We start from the raw sequence: 17,167 nt of genomic DNA, 5'->3' as shown, positions 1-17,167 counted from the left end.
TTGTATGACATGTGTATCAAATGGAAGGTAGCAAAGAGTATTTTAAAAGGGAGTGGGGCATAGTTCTATAGGTGGACGCCTTTTAGAGATATCGCCATAAAGGTGGACTTGTGGTGACTCTAGAAGTCGTTTGTACGATATGGGTATCAAATGAAAGGTGTTAATGAGTATTTTAAAAGGGAGTGGGCCTTAGTTCTATAGGTGGACGCCTTTCAAAATATCGCCAAATGGTGGAACGTGGATGACTCTAGAATGTGTTTGTACGATATGGGTATCAAATTAAAGGTATTCATGAGGGTTTTAAAAGGGAGTGGTGGTAGTTGTATAGGTAGTCGCCTTTTCGAGATATCGCCATAAAGGTGGACTAGGGGTGACTTTAGAATTGGCTTGTACGATATGGGTATCAAATGAAAGGTGTTGGTGAGTATTTTAAAAGGGAGTGGGCCTAAGTTCTATAGGTGGACGCCTTTTCGAGATATCGCCATAAAGGTGGACCAGGGGTGACTCTAGAATGCGTTTGTACGATATGGGTATCAAATGAAAGGTGTTGATGAGTATTTTAAAAGGGAGTGGGATTTGGTTCTATAGGTGCACGCCTTTTCGAGATATCGCCAAAAAGGTGGAACGGTGGTGACTCTAGAATGTGTTTGTACGATATGGGTATCAAATGAAAGGTGTTAATGAGTATTTTAAAAGGGCATGGGCTTAGTTCGATAGGTGGACGCCTTTTCGAGATATCGCCATAAAGGTGGACTAGGGGTGACTCTAGAATTCGGTTGTACGATATGGGTATCAAATGAGAGGTGTTAATGAGTATTTTAAAAGGGCGTGGAGCTTAGTTCTATAAGTTGACGCTTTCTCGAGATATCGTCATAAAGGTGGACCACGGATGACTCTAGATTTTGTTTGTACGATATGGGTAACAAATTAAAGGTATTAATGAGACTTTTAAAAGAGAGTGGTGGTAGTTGTATACGTGAAGGCGTTTTCCAGACATCGACAAAAATGTGGACCAGGGTGACCCAGAACATCATCTGTCGGGTGCCGCTAATTTATTTATATATGTAATACCACGAACTGTATTCCTGCCAAAAATTTCAAGGGTTTTTTGTTTCGCCCTGCAGAACTTTTTCATTTCCTTCTACTTAATGTGGTAGGTGCCACGCCCATTTTACAAAGTTTTTTTCTAAAGTTACATTTACAATCCAATTACCATTTTTCGTTCCTTTTTTCGCATTTGGTGTAGAATTGTGGTATTTTTTTAATTTTTCGCAATTTTCGATATCGAAAAAGTGGTCGTGGTCATTGTCGGATTTCGGACATTTTTTATACCAATACTAAGTGAGTTCAGGTAAGTTAGTGAACTGAGTTTAGTAAAGATATATCGATTTTTGCTCAAGTTATCGTGTTAATGGCCGAGCGGAAGGACAGACGGCCAACTGTGTATAAAAACTGGGCGTGGCTTCAACCGATTTTGCCCGTTTTCACAGAAATAAGTTATCTTCCTAGAATCTAATCCTCTACCAAATTTCAGAAGGATTGATAAATTTTTGTTCGAATTATGGCATTAAGAGTATCCTAGACAAATTAAATGAAAAAGGGCGGAGCTACGCCCATTTTGAAATTTTCTATTATTTTCGTATTTTGTTCCACCATATCATTACTGGAGTTGAATGTTGACATAATTTACCTATATACTGTAAAGATATTGAATTTTTTGTAAAAATTTGGTTAAAAAATTTTTTTTTTAAAGTTGGCGTGGCCGTTCTCGGATTTTGCAAATTTTTATTAAGCATTCATATAGTAATAGAAGTAACTTTCGCGCCAAATTTCATCATGATATCTTCAACTACTGCCAAATAACAGCTTGCAAAAATTTTAAATTACCTTCTTTTAAAAGTGGGCGGTACCACGCCCATTGTCAAAAATTTTACTAAATTTCTATTCTGCGTCATAAGTTCAACTCACCTACCAAGTTTCGTCGCTCTATCCGTCTTTGGTAATGAATTATGTCACTTTTTCGGTATTTCGAAATTTTCGATATCGAAAAAGTGGGCGTGGTTATAGCCTGATATCGTTTATTTTAAATAGCTATCTGAGATGAATGCTCAGGAACCTACATACCAAATTTCATCAAGATACCGCAACAGTTACTCATGTTATCGTGTTAACGGACGGGCGGACGGACGGACGGACATGGCTCAATCAAATTTTTTTTTTCGATCCTAATGATTTGGATATATGGAAGTCTATATCTATCTCGATTTCTTTATATCTGTACAACCAACCGCTATCCAATCAAAGTTAATATACTCTGTGAGCTCTGCTCAACTGAGTATAAAAATATTAAGGAAACCTAAGCTTGGGTGGAATAGGATATTATATACCAAGTTGTGAGTAATATCAATCGCACTTTTAATGAATGCAGATCAACAAGAAAGGGCTTTAGCCAATTCTCAGTTGTAGTAGGTGATGGCATCAGAGTTTAAACTTCCATGGCATAAACTTAGCTACGGGCATTGTGTTCACTTGGCGAAATTTGTAATTCTGCTATTCAGATTAGACATATTCCAATGGCAGTACATGCGATAAGTTTGCTCATAAAGTAGCAGCTGGCTTCTAGGCCCTTATGAGTGTTCTTCGGTTTGAATTTTTAGCTTGAAATATCGAAACTCGATGTAGATAACTGACTAAATTTTATCAAAAATCGTTAATAAAAACCTGTTAAGTCTTTCAAATATAATAAGTGAGCCGAGAAGAACTACACAGATGATTAGTTTAAGCACGAAGACTTAGCACCTACATATACCGCTTAGGATAGGTCTTTAACCATACTCAGAGTAGATTTTGATTTTGCCGAGTCTTTTATGGGCAGCGGTTTGTCAAGCGTCACGATCTGAGACTGCTCAGCTACAGAATAAATTTCATAAGCCAAGCGTAAAACTTAAAGAGAATAGAAGCAAACGTATTATACATTAATTAATAGAGGTGAGAACAATCTTTTTTATAGAAAAAAGGGAATTCGAACTATCAAATATGTGTGAGTGAGAATTATAATCTTGGCATAAACGCCGAAAAGGTTCATTTTGTTCGAAATTCGTTCTACATTGTTTCAGCAGAAGAGGTTTGAAGTGTCTCGATGTCCGAGAGGGAACGCAAAAGTTCACTTCATTCAGAAGGAATGGGCTCGAAATTGATCCATTTAAAAGTTTTGTCATAAATACTACACCAAGCATTTCCGTTCGACTAGCAAGAGTTGGAAGATTGATAAGCTTTAATCGATTAGTATATGGTGGAAGATTAGTTAAAGAGTCCCATTGAAAATTTCTTAAGGCAACTAGTAAAAATTGTTTTTGTATTGATTCGAGACTGTCTGCATTGACTTGATAATACGGATTCCAAATTATTGAGCCGTATTCTAATATTGGCCTAACTAATGTTGTAAAAATTGCTTTAGTTATGTAAGGGTCGTTAAATTCTTTTGAACACCATTCAACAAATGCAAAAACATCTTGGCCTTTATTCACTGTAGCACTAATTTGAAGATTGAAACTAAGTTTGGAATCCATCATGACTCCCAAGTAAATGAAATTATTTACAGTTTCTAGACTATAGTTGTTAATTGTATATGAAGCTGTTGGCGAAACTTTCCGAGAAAAACACATGAATTTACATTTTTTGAGATTGAGCGGCATATAATTTACATTGCACCAGGTAACCAAGTGATTTAAATCCATTTGAAGCAAGGAATGTTCCTCAAGCGAGGCACATGATTTGAAAAGTTTTACATCGTCTGCGTCCACCAAGATTTTTGAGTATTTAATTTTACCAGATATATCGTTTATGAACAACAAGAACAGAATCGGACCAAGATGGCTGCCCTGAGGAACACCAGAAGAAACATTGATGACCCCAGAAAGTGTATTTTTAAAGATTACTTTTTGCGTACGATAATCAAGATACGAAGAAATCCAACATATAAGACGGGGTTGAAAACCGAGTTGACCGAACTTATGAATAAGTAATGGGTATGATACTTTGTCGAAAGCTTTATTGAAATCGGTGTAAATTACATCAGTGTGAAGGCCTTTCCTAAATCCATTAGAAACGTGGGTGGTAAATTCTAGTAAATTGGTGATAGGTGATTTGCCCTTACAGAACCCATGTTGCGAGCTTGCAATTATGGGGGAAATAGAGAATGTTAGGTGGTGGGTAACAATAGCCTCAAATAACTTTGGGATAGCGGATAACTTTGCTATGCCCCGGTAGTTTTCTATTGAAGACCTGCTGCCAGTTTTATGAAGCGGGATAAGAAAAGATGCCTTCCATATTGTTGGGAAAACACCATATATTAAAGATAAATTAAATAAATCTGTTAGCGGCTGATAGATGTTTGCAGCACATTTTTTAAGAAAGTGTGTCGGGATCCTGTCTGGGCCGTATGTATATGATACTTTCAAAGTTTTTAAATAAGATAATATATCTTCTGAAGATATAAATGGAGCTCTGATGTTGTTATTGTGGGAATACCCCCCGCCAGGGACGAAAACATCAGTGAAATATTTACAAAACTGTGTCGTGCTATTAATATTGAAACTTCCGGCTATCGTCAACTTTTTCGTATGCGCGCAAAGAACAGCAACAACAACAACAACAACAACAGCCAACGACCTAATTATACTCCCATCTTAGTTAAACTAAATACGGCGCACGACAGAATTCAGCTGCTTAAAGCTATCGCTGCTTTCCGCAGATCAAAAAAGAGATCTCTAATACTCTCAGATGTTGACGAAGTTGGCTACGGCAAAATACATGTGCATGAAAGTTTAACGTTGAGAAACAGAACAGCAATGACCTACGCTACACTGCTGAGACGGCAAGGTTTGGTAACATCTGCTTTTAGCGTAAGAGGAAAAGTATACGTGAGAGTGCAACGAAGCAAAGTTCCGATACTGGTGAACAGCAAAAATGATGTCGATTCACTTGTCAGCGAAGCAAAGAAAGCAAAAGAAGCGCGGCAAAATCTATAGAGAGCGCAATGTTGTTACAAATTTACAACTTAATTTATATATTTCTACTTTTTACACTTACTTTGTTTTTCCCTCATTCGCTACCGCGCATGTATGTATGTATAAATATGTATGACTTTTTCCAACCCTTTTTATTTGTTGTTGATTTTAATAATCTTAATATTGAAAGCCAATTACACTGTGCTACTTGCGTTTATGATTATGGTTAGCTCTAATGTGTTTTTGAGCACTGACAGTGGATGTTTGAATTTTCTAGTTAATACTGTAAGCAACAGACATCCAGTTCTTCAGCTCTGTCACATCAATGCCCGTAGTTTTAACGTTCCAAAAGTTGATTATTTGAACCTCATCTTGGGCAACTCAAAAATAGATATCATATGCGTGACAGAGACCTGGTTCAAAGAAGATGCTGGAGATAATTTGTATGAATTGCATGGTTACAAGTTGACTAGGAATGACAGGAAAACTGGAGCCAGGGGTGGGGGTGTTGCCATATATTGCAAAACGAAAATTCCCCAAAAAATAATTTTTAAATCAAGTTTGAATGATCCAGTGGAGTACATTATTATGGAAGTTGGTAGTAGTTTTAATAAATGTTTAATCATATGTGCGTACAACCCTAGCAAATTATTTGAGATGGATGATTTGTTCTCGCAACTGGCCCAACTTTCATGTGAATATGAGCATATTTTACTCTGCGGGGACTTAAATATAGACATTCTTAATAACGACTCCCGATCGCTAAAATTAATTAATAACTTAAAGTCCGTTGGCTTAGATTTCATTAATAAATTTCCAACACGGTTTTCACCAAATTGTATACCTGGCTTGCTAGACTTAGTATGCACATCTAATAGCTCCGAGGTAGTTCATTGTGACCAATTCTCACTTGCTGGTGTATCTGATCATGATATGCTCTTCATATCGTATAACATTGACCTCAGTTGTAAAACCACAACACATTTTTATTACAGAGATTTTAAATCAGTTAATCTATCTGAGCTTTTGTATGAGGCTGGTACTTTGCATTGGAATAGTGTTTGGTTCCTTCCTGATATAACTCTTAAGCTTAATTTCCTAATTACACAAATTTTATACTTATTTGATAAATATGTTCCACTCAAGGAAGTGAAAATAAAAACCAAGAAACAACCGTGGTTTACTAATGAAGTAATATCGGCTATCAAAGTGCGTAATAAGTGGTACAACTGTTGAAAGCAAGATAATTCAGAGACGGTTTGGGAGTTGTATCGCCAAGCCAGAAATCACGCCACGTTATTAGTCAGAAATTCCAAGAGACGATTTTTTCAGGCTAAGCTTGATACTGGTTTGCCAGTAAAAAGTCTGTGGAAAAATCTAAACACCCTGGGCATTGGGGGAAAAATTAAATCAGAATGTGACTTGGACCCTGATAATATGAATGATTACTTCTTGCAGTCGTGCAAATTCCAGAATAATGTGAACTTTAAAATAAATGAAACATTGGTTTATAAACAAGTAAATTTATTTCAGTTTAGTGCAGTTACAGAAGACGATGTATTAAGATGTATGAGTTCTATTAAATCTAATGCAGTTGGGAATGATGGTATCAGTCTAAAGTTTTTGAAATTAGTAATCCAGAGCATAGCCCCAACGCTGACTCATATTATCAACTTTTCTATAACAACATCAACCTTTACCAGCTCGTGGAAGATAGCGAAAGTCATTCCAGTTGCTAAGAAACCGTCGGCTACATTGTTGACAGATTTTCGCCCGATCAGCATATTGCCAGTATTGTCAAAAATATGGGAGAAATTAGCGGCTGTACAAATCACAGAGTACCTTAATTCCAATGGACTGCTAAGTGCAAATCAGTCTGGTTACAGAGCATTCCATAGTTGCAATACCGCCTTGCTTAAAATTATTGAAGACATTCGTCCAGCGTATGACCGAGGTGATTTAACTGTTCTGGCGCTTTTAGATTTTTCCAAAGCTTTCGATACAGTGGATCATTCCATTCTTTTAATAAAACTAAGTAAATACTTCGGTTTCTCATGTAGTGCTGTGAGGCTTCTAGAAAATTATCTACGTAATCGGTGGCAGAAAGTAGTGGTCGGCAACAGTTGCTCGGAAATGAAGCGTCTTGATTCGGGGGTGCCACAGGGATCAAAACTTTGTCCGATTTTGTTTACGATGTTTATTAATGATATGACTTATTGCTGCAGGAGTGTATCGATACACTTATATGCTGATGACGCTCAGGTATATTTATCTCGCCCGATTGGTTTATCAGAGGACCTAGTTTTCAGGATGAATGAAGACCTTGAAAGCATCTCTTCCTGGGCAAATGATAACAAACTAAATCTTAACGCGTCCAAGACAAAGGCCACATATTTTACATATTCCTGGCAATTGGTTGAAACATTGCCATCACTTTCCTTTCAAGGCACGTCAATCAGTTATGAGCCTGTTGTTACTAGTCTTGGGTTTAAATTAAATTCTTATATTGGGTGCAAGGACCATATAAACTATATTTTGAGCAAAATATACTTTGTATTAAGAAAGTTGTGGTACACTGCGGACTTTGTGCCAATCAATGTTAAATTAAAGCTGGTGAAAACTCTTATAGTTCCACTGATATCATTTGGGGCGACCGTATTCAGCAATATTGATTGTGAGTCACAGAGAAAGTTGCAACTTGCTTTAAATAACTGTGCTAGATATATTTTTTCCAAACGCAAATTTGACCATATATCGGAGTTCTCCATCAAAATTCTTAATTGCAGCCTTGTAAATTTCTTAAATTACCGCAATTTAGTCTTCTTAAATGAACTTATTCATAGAAGGCAGCCTGATTATCTTTTTAGAAATCTAAGTTTCTCTCGATCAGACAGAACTTGCAATCTTATTGTTCCATGGTATAGATATCTCACTTCATCTACAACATTCCTTGTTAGTGCTGTAAAACTTTGGAACTCATTACCAAATAAAATTAAAAATGAACGCAATAGTAATCGCTTTAAATTGGCATTATTTGAATATTTGCAATAGCAGAAAAAAGTATATAACTGTTTCCACAACTTCATTTTATTAATATTGTACAATTAAATTATCTATATAGTCAATATATCCATACACTACATAAATACATGTCTAGTATGATTTATATAATTTTTCTTCTCCTTTTTTTTGCTGTCATAGCTCACTTTAAAAAAAAAAAAATTTGTATAGTTAAGTAATTTATTATTATTATTATTATTATTATTATTTTGTAATCGTATTTTAACATATCTACGTACTAGTTTTATTTCCAAATGTTGATGTACTTTAAGAGACAATAGTCTTACTTGTACAAATTATTAAATAAATTGAATTGAAATTGAAATTGAATTGAATAACATGAATCAATATCGTATGGGTATTCATTAGGTGAAACGGTGGTCTCAATAGAGTAATTTGATTTGAAAAATTCCGCAAAGAAGTCGGCGATCTCTTGATCATCGCTGGAAATATTATCTTGGAATTTCATGGATGATGGAAACCCTTTCACCCTGCGTTTAGAGTTTACAAATCCGTAAAATGCCTTTGGGTTGCAAGTTATATTTCTTTTCATTTTACAAAGAAAAGCTTTGTAACACTTTTCGTTCAATTGAAAATACTTGCAGAGTAGAATCGAGTACTGTAAATAATGGTTATGTAAACCCGTCTTTTTGAACAATTTGAAAGATCGAGACTTTTCGTTCTATAAAATTTTCAGCTCTTTAGTGAACCATATTTGGCTTGTATCGGAATGTACACAAATCCGCTTAGGAAGGTATTTTTCAAAAAGACAGTAAATGGTATTGTAAAAGTGGCAAACGCTTTGCTCCACATCAGCATTGAATATTGGCCACACTATTCGAGATAGATTACGATGTTTAAAGCTTTCGCGATGATATTACTATGTGTAGAGTAAAATACCGGTGGCACATGGGCTGACTTAGGCCAGTCTAAATGTAAGCTGTTATAAATATGTGTCAGTGGAACCGCACGAAATTTCGGCGAATTTGTAGTTTACAATTTTTTGATAATCTTGGTCTGTTTGAAGAAGTCGGCTTAGTCCAGCTGTGTCTTCAATAAGTTCATTTTCTACTTTCATTGTAGAATACATCTGTATATAAGATATAGGGTTCAGCTTTTGTAGACATAGCTTATATGAGGTCATTTAGGCAGAAATATTGAATATTGTAAGCATGCTTGGTCGCCAAGTTGGAAAAATTGGAAAGGTTTGAAGAATCCTAATGGATACTGGCCATTTCATGGTTGATAGTAGGCACATCAGCGTATTATATTCCGACTGTGAGTAAAAGATCTTAGTGGCTATAGGATGTCTAACTAAGGAGGAAACATGTGGACAGGAGGATAAAGGTATTTACAAAGGCGGTTAAGCACTGAACGATGCAAGTGTGCTTAATTCAGCATCGAGGTCTGTCATAATATGCCAAAACAGCCATCCATTCAATTAAATCAGATAAACCATTTCTAGTATTTCTGACGCCCCTTGATACAATCTTTTTTGTTTTATGGGTAGGGCAACAGTTCACTCAAAGGACTACCTTTTGGAGGTAAGTCATTTTTCTACAAAAATGTGGGACGAACGGACATTTTCTATATTGACACCGAACACCGTATGCAAAGCAGAGCCCGCATCGTGATTGCTTTAATCGATGAACTATCCGAAAAAGTTCCGACACAGCTGGGTATACCCAAAGTTAGTGTAAATAACAGCACACCTCTCAAGCTGATTGCACTTGTATGTGAATAAGAATATGCAAATTGCAGTCGTACAACAAACACATACAAATGCCTTAAACAGTCATCAAAGAATGCACTCATTGCCATGCGAATGGAATGAAGCACTTCCATTGCGAAAAGAAAAACGAAGCTACACTGAGGCAAGACCAAGTGGCCTGCAGCCGACGTTGACAGAATCAGAATATGATGAGCGCAGCAGCAGCAGCATGCGAATTCGCATCGTCTTACACGAGTAGTTTTATTAGCTTTATCAACCAATCAAATGGCAAGGTAAGGCAATCCAGCGGCAATTTTATAAGTACCACATCATGAGTTTTAGATGCTGTTTGATTCATAGTCGTAGTCATAGTTGCAGTCACTGGCGCTCATAGCAATCGCTGCGTCGTCATCGATACTCACATCTACTTACATTATTTATGTGAATTGGCAATGCGATCGTTTTATTGCCTTTTAGTTACAAGTTATTACAAGTCTGTTTTGTGTGATATAATTTCGAGATGAGCTGAGATGTGCAGCGCACAATGTAGGGGCGTGAAGTGAATTGTGCTGGTAGTTTGCGCATGTGCAGGCATTTGGAAAAATAAATGGGATTTAACTGTTTTTTAACTTCAATTCTATTATTATTTTTTGTACCTCTTTATTTTTAGTGTTGTATTAATGTGCAGTTAATTTGTTTTTTTTTATTGCATAGACAATGTCCAGTTGATGTCTTTATATCTGAAATATTTTTAGTGCTTTTCTTAACATTTTATATAAAAATATGAAATTAATTGGAAAATGTTCAACTCGTTAGCAATTTGTATCGCAATATTGCATAATTTTATAATTTTGTGATTAAGTCGGTTTAACTACATTTTGGTTTCCTTTAACGGCTAATAAATTTGTTTGACTAATTGAAAAATATTCCCAGATATTTTTCAAATTTGCTTTTTGACTACTGCTTAATTGAAGATTTTATATAACGTGTTTTCAGCATGAGAATTTGAGCATCTCTAAACTGTATTCTAAAGCTTTAATTTTATAGTTACAAGACTAAAAATGATTTAACCCCCCACACTCTGTTCATTAAGTATTTAAACCATAGCGAAATGTATTCTTATCCGTAAGCTATGAGAGAGTTCCCCCCAAAGTGTTGAAGCAATTCATAGCCACGAACTCTAGGGCTTAAAAGGTTGTTGCTTCCTTGTGACAAATAAAAGCTTGTCTTAGACATTTGATGCTTCGGCGCTTACCTTTTCCTCTGCTTTCATGGGCAGGTGCTGCTGAGAAATCCATATTGTCATTAGCATAGCATGATCTAGTCAGCGTAGCTGCTGTGTCTCCATTCGCTGGACTATGTTAAGGCATCCAAAAATGTCACACAGTTTAGTTAACTTTTCCCTCGAATACTCAAAGAGCCGCCACATCATACAGCGGAACAGCGACGAAAAGTGACTTGTTGAGTTGGATCTTCGTTTGCGAAGACATGGCTTTATATCTGAGTTGCCCACTTTCTCTTAGGTAGCATTTGCCCCAACAGTAATTCTCTGCTTTATTTCCAATACTTTTCGCGGTTAGTATCAAGTGGCTTGCAGAGATCCTTTCCAATTATGAATAAGTGGGTTCCACTTTCTATAACAGTATTTTTTGAAGTTTGTGTGCTGCGTGGTCGATTTTTAAGTTCTAACTCAAAATTTGCAATCAGTTTGAAGGCTGATTCCGCGATAGTTAACGCAGTTTGCCGCACTATTTGAATATATTCGCAGGCATTGTGTCATTGGATTGTGGGCCCGGGATCAGCATCTTCCCTGAATGCTTCATTGCTGCCTTCAGCTAAGAAGGCAGAGAATGTTATCTGAGTGTTAACAGGTCACCGTTTTCAATGGAAGCTCAGCGCAGGTTTGAAACTTTCCCTCTTTTTCCGAATTCGTTGGTAAATTTTGGCGCTATTCTGTTGGCAATCAGATCAATACTCACATAATTTTGCGCCTACCTTTGTGTGTATACAACGTCCTGTTTTCAGCGCATCAATTCCAATCTTTTTCTCTGCGTCGGGTCGAAGTGCTCTCAGAGAGCTGTGGCGATGAAATGATACGACTCGATAAAAAGACCGTTAGAGTTCCTAAGCATTACGCTAGAATAGAGAAATAGATTGAAAAACATGAAAAATATTGAAAAAGTTGGTAATAACTTTGTCCTTGCAACTATCGTTGTAAAGAGTTTTTTGATTTTCATCAACATCAATAATTAAAACTAAAATTCTATTGAAAATTTAATTATACAATTAACTGAAGTTTGTTGTGCCTACTTGAAGGACATACTGCACAATGTCACGAAAGATTTAAGAAACAAACTTGATTTTCTTTAACCCGAAATTATCATAACGTACCGAATCATGCGAACATCTAAAACACTATAGGCATGCCATCTGCTTATTGCAACATGGGAGATCTGGTTGTATGTTTTTCGACCTGCTGACATCCATATAGCTTGATCCATATTTTTATGTTTATACTGGGACCGATGAATTGATCAGCCTAAATCCATTAATAAATGTGTGGAATTTCTGTTTTTATTTGTTAAGACAAAGGCTTTTCCCCCAATATGTCTCTCTGGACTCGCTGCTGTCAACAGCGTATTGGAATACCTTTCTATCTCGGCTGGTAGTTTGAAAATGCCCCATTTCAGAATTTATTTGAGGAAAACCCTATCTTAGATTATTATCCAAATACGCACTTTCTTATAATTTGATTCAAAAGCGGCCAACCCCGAGATTCAGCCGAAGAACGCTTTATCTTCTGTATGCCCCTTTTCCGCTTTTAAAAGCATATTTAGTAGAGGACTTCCTTCTAAACTAAGGCGTTCTTAAAAAGAAAACACCCTAATACAAGATCTTTTTTTACCAAAATGTGAAAATTATATTCTGTTCTAAGCTTCCTGAGGCTTACATTTTCACTGGTAGCATCATCAGCATGCATAAAAGCGATTCATTGATATCAATTGAAATTGAAAATCGGATGAGGTAGTGGTATAGTATGTACAAATATAGTGAATGCTAGTATAATTTTTGTATGCTTCTTGTTATATTTTTTATGTCGCAACATCTTGTTTTAACTCTTTCTGTTGTGTCGCCGCCAATAATTGCGGCAACTTAACACTCAACATTGAGGTGATGGGGCTGTTTGGCGATCGTTAGCAAATCGTTTAATTGTAAGTCAAATGTGAAAAATGCACCACCAGAAAGCTCACTCGTGTCGATGGATTCAATGGGCTTGAACTGTTGCCGGCGGTAGATTTTCACGCAAATCCAACTAAAGCATTTATAAATATGTACACACGTGCGCATTGGTATATTCACATTACATTACTTGTGATAAATGAAGGCCAATCAACAAGTCGCGCTAGCGTACAAACACATACACAAATATACACTTGTGGCTGAAATGTTAATCCTCGCGACAATAAAAAGTTCTGAAAACATAAATTTTCTTAATATTCCGATATCAAGCCCATTACTTAATGTTGGCCTTAGTCGTGCAAGAATATTTCCCCTTTTGATTGCTTCCACGCCTATGGCGTGATGTCCTTTATGTTTATCCTCATACGTTAGCCTTTTTAAGTTTTCTGGTGGAGCTTCCACAACGCGAGTGATATAAACTGATGTCACTGGGTGCATAGTTCTGCAATTACTTACACTGACTGCTGCTCTAATCCTGCCTTTCGGTTTTGCGTATCTAGAAAGGGCGAATCCGAATGTGCTGAGCCCAGAAGGAAGGAAAGGAAAGGCGAGGAAAGGCAAAAAGTACCTTCCTTCAAGAAACATTAGAAACCCAAACAGAAATCAAAACTGAAGGCCGAAAAAAGAACTGGCCTGTGTGTTTTTAATTCGTAATCCAAGTATGAACGGTTTGTAACCGGCTTGTTGTCGATAACGATAATGACGAGTGTGCCGTCGACAAGTTTAAAACGATTTATCGATTCAACATAGAATCATTATTATCGACCAGTTATCAATTATCTTCCGTCCAGTTATGTATCTTAACGTAATCGAATTGTATGATTTTAATAATCGGGGATTGCCCATATTGCTTTTTTAAATGTATGAAAACATTTATTTGAAGCAATTTTTTAATTTTATAATTTATTTAATAATTTGGGAAAAATTACGGGAGAAAAGGTTTTGAAGAGATTTACAAGGTATAATCGAAACAGCTGTCGCCTTGTCCGTCCTGATGTCACGTTGTTTAAATTTTTCCCAAATTATTAAATAAATCGAATTTATATTAAAGGTTTATCTATATTTTATGAAAAATTAACAGTTTACTATCAAAAAATAACAATTTGCTATCGTATTGTTATTGATTTGTTATCGAAAAGTTACAGATTTGTTGTTGGAGAGTTATCGATATATTAAAAAAGTTATCGATTTATTATCGAAAAATATTGATTTGTTACTAGAGCCACATAAATTTGTTGTCATCGTGTTATTGACTTTTCATCGAAAAGTTATCGTTTTAATATCGGGAAGTTTCGATTTTTTATCAAAAATTATCCATTTAATATCCAAACCTTATTAGGCTTTTTATTGGAGTGTTACCAATTTATTATCAATTACCTGTCCACGACTCATCGTTTTGTTATGAAACAAATACCGATAAATATAAAACCGATGACACATCTGTAACCCGTCGATAAGAAACCAATGGGAAACCAAAAAGTAGTGGATGCGTCGGCGATAGCAAGCCTTTAAAAATCCGATAACTCGGCGATAATAATTCGTTATCGATAATAATGCTATAAAATAATAACTTCGTCGGTATTCGTTTTCTTACTAATAAAAAGACGACAAAGCTCTTCTCGAAAAGCCTGTTGTGGTTTCACTTTGACCCCTGGGCAAGCTTAAGTTAACTGAAAACATAATATTTCTAGACGTATATCTGTATATCTGCATATCTTTACATCGAACTTCACGAGAACTTCATATGCACGCCTTTTTTTAATTGGAGGATGTGAAAAAGAAATCGATAAACTCAACAGAAGAAAATCGCTAACATCAATGTTAGATTAACGCTGGTTGGTAGTTCAAATACATAAGAAAATTTAAAAGTATAATTACACTAGGAGCTTACTATCATTTCCACCAGTGTAAAATTGGCCATTCAAGCAGACATCATTGGAAATGCCTGCATTCGTTCCAACATAAAATCGAGTTTGAATACTGGTAAAGTGTATTAATTTTTAATGGCCTGCCATAAGTAATGAAATAATGTTGCCACAAATAAAACAACTGCAAAAGTAATATCACTAACAGCAACAATAACAACAATGTCATGACATGAGAGCAGATGATGACGATCTCTAAGGCGCTTATGATGATGATAATATTGGCAATAAGGCATAAACATTTGGAAACATGATCAATGATCATGTTGGCGCATCATTATGTTGTTATAGTGACAATAAATTACAATCGACGTTTCCTACACGCTTCTGTAACAGTTACAGTTACAAACACATACATACATGTGTATGCTGGTTGCCCACTTCAAACACCGAACAATGGGTGAATGATGGCTGTGCAGGCGCTGTACAAGAAGTTCAGAGTTTACGAAATTGCACTCGAATGAGTAATCTGCGAAAAGAAATCAAATTTTTATCTGACCGCATACCAACAACAACAATAGGCTATTTTTGTTACTGAGCGAATATGCCAGACAACGAGCCAAGCCAACTAAGCCAGGCCTCCAGCGTATCATCCATTTAGCGAATAAGTCAGACTATTAAATTATATATATCTATCTTTGTTTGAGCTATGCCGTTTGACGTTGTATGAACGAGTTTGTGCCACGTTTTCCCCAATTCCCTAGTTCTTTGTGCGCTACACATTTGGTCTCTTGCTTCTGGTGGTTTGTTGATTTGCTTGCTACATTTTTTAGCTCACTGCGATTTTTGGTAAAATGAACCATCATTAATCGTTGTTAGTTTGTGTTGTAAGATGGTGCGCTGTTTTGTCCCAAATGCTATTCAGGTGTGTCTGGAATGTGCCGCAACCTCTGCTTTTATTTGACTACTTATCTGTTGCTTAATATTTGCTTGTACTCGTACTAACGCAAAAACGCCTTTAAGCGCAAGGTGGTGGCGGTGAATGTTGGGAAGATAGCTGTGGTTAGCATCAACTGTTTGAACTTTGTTCTTGACGTTAATCTTTGTGCGAATGTGGGTGACTGTGGAACATAGTTGTTGCACACCTAAAAAAATTTAAGTTGAAGTAGTTAAAGCATGATGGTATTGCTAGTTTTGCTGTATGTTTTTTTTTTTTTTTCAAATGATCTAAATATAGCTATCTACTGTGCAATAAAATCATAATTCCTTATTTCAGTTAGTTTAGTCCTGTTATCTACGAGAAAGGAATAAAAGGATGCCTGTATCCTGCAAGGTAGCAATAACAGGAGAGTTTGAACGATGATAAGGGCGTTAACGTTGATGAAAACGGTACAAGCAAAATGAAACTGGGGCTATGCTTTACTCAAAGCACCTACGGACCAATCAGTATTGCCCATTTCTTGCTTTATACAAACATTTTTTCTGGGGTAGAGCTATACAATGGTAATTTGAATACAGTCTCTGAGATCTCTATAACCATTTTTGATAATAGCTTAGCTGCCTTAAACGCATTTGAATCACACTTGATAAAATCGGTACAGAAATTTCGAGTCTCGCAGGCATCCATAGGGTATATCACTGGCTCCGATTGCTAGGTTTCCAATCACAACAAAATTAAAGGGAAAGAATTCACAGATGCGATTGCCAAAAATGGTTCCGAAATGGATATGAGCATAGCGCATAGCTCCGTATGATCACTTATATATTAGGGCAACAAAAATACTGCAGAGCAACAGAAATGATTGAGAGATCTCAAGGATCTTACATCCAAGTTTGCATAGGAATGAAACGAACTTCCATTTCAAACTAAAGACATCTGTGTTATCTCAGGTCACTGTGTTATCTCACCGATGCTTCAATGATGGCGTACACCAAAAAGCTGTCTCTGCAGAAGCTATCAGGATAATTAAAAAGAAAGGCTGATTCATCACTTCCTCTACCGATTTTCTGCTCTGTAGACAGACAACTCAGATTTCTGGCTGCATGGTTTTCGACAGTCTAGTGGGTGTAACGAATGTTAAGTTTTCACACCTTTTAAGTTCATATGGGAAAACAAGTGTTTTATTGAAGACTCAATAGGATACATACATGTAGCTGTGTATGCCGGTTGGGAAGACACGGCAGTCACCAAAAGCGTTTAAAAGTTATTTCAAGAATATTTCGGGCTAGCTTCTGGGAATATTTTGGCACTATTTTCAAGCTACTTCAGGCCTTTTTCTGAT

Source organism: Eurosta solidaginis, chromosome 3 (genome assembly GCF_040869045.1).
Source record: "Eurosta solidaginis isolate ZX-2024a chromosome 3, ASM4086904v1, whole genome shotgun sequence".
Lineage (NCBI taxonomy): Eukaryota > Metazoa > Arthropoda > Insecta > Diptera > Tephritidae > Eurosta > Eurosta solidaginis.
The sequence above is the reverse complement of the archived record's forward strand: the minus strand, read 5'-3'. Positions refer to the sequence as shown.